Source organism: Trachymyrmex septentrionalis, unplaced genomic scaffold (genome assembly GCF_001594115.1).
Source record: "Trachymyrmex septentrionalis isolate Tsep2-gDNA-1 unplaced genomic scaffold, Tsep1.0 scaffold11, whole genome shotgun sequence".
NCBI lineage: Eukaryota > Metazoa > Arthropoda > Insecta > Hymenoptera > Formicidae > Trachymyrmex > Trachymyrmex septentrionalis.
The window spans coordinates 2,835,819-2,836,867 of record NW_017304228.1 but is presented as its reverse complement, the minus strand read 5'-3'; positions in this window follow the sequence as shown (position 1 = coordinate 2,836,867).

The window sequence follows — 1,049 nt, the reverse complement described above, 5'->3', positions numbered from 1 at the left end:
AGAGAGAGAGAGAGAGAGAAGGTCCCTATTACGAGATATCGAGTTCATTTTAAGTAAATGCTAGAAGTTTATGGGCAGAATTTAAAAAAATGATAGGTCATTTTGAAGAGAATTTAATAAACTTTAAGATAATATTATGTTAAATTTAATTCAAATTCAATTTTTTTTTAAATTAAACAAATGTCAAAAGTGAGCAAATCGCAAAGTAAAAAAATTGTGCTCCTATATGAGATACCTCAAAAAATCGATAATAAAATGCAAAGTATTTTATCAGTATTTCAATTAAAAAACTTGATTTAATATTTTTTAAATACAAACAAACACAACCAATGTGCGCGCAAAATGAGCATGCAATGCATTGTACTCAGGACTCGTCTTCAGTTAGTTGGAACCAAGTATCGCAGAAACAGGCACTCGATGTTCATTCTGATTAACCTTTTTATTATCATACAATAACATTTATACTTTAGCAACGATTTTTACTATGACATAGGAGATTATTTCATATTACGCTTTCCACGCCTTGCAGTTTTATGATCGTCAAATCTAACTTCTATAATTAAGCAATATATTCTGTATTTTTCTATTAGTTACTTTATTACAACATGAAAAATTTATTGCTAAATATTTACTTATTAAATAATGAACAAAGTTTAAAGGTTCATCTCAATAAAACTTGAAGACATTCAAATTCTAAAATCTTTTTTCACAACGACTACAGACATGATCTAATAATGAATTTTCTACTGAATAATTTTCAATCCAAGAGCAATAAACTTATGGTGAAATAAATAGATAGCGTTTATTAGTTTAGCAGAAACGTCGCTATCTCATATTAGGTGCCTATCTCATAATAAGGGCTTTTCTCTATATGTATGTATACATTATTATATATTATGTTATTATATATTATATTATTATAAAGGAAAAGAGACGATATTATGGTAATTCATTTTATTGAGAGTCTAGACTTAAAGTTAAAATATTTATTTATGATATTATTTATAAAAATGTAGCGACACTGCATAATGATTCGAAGAGAAATATGT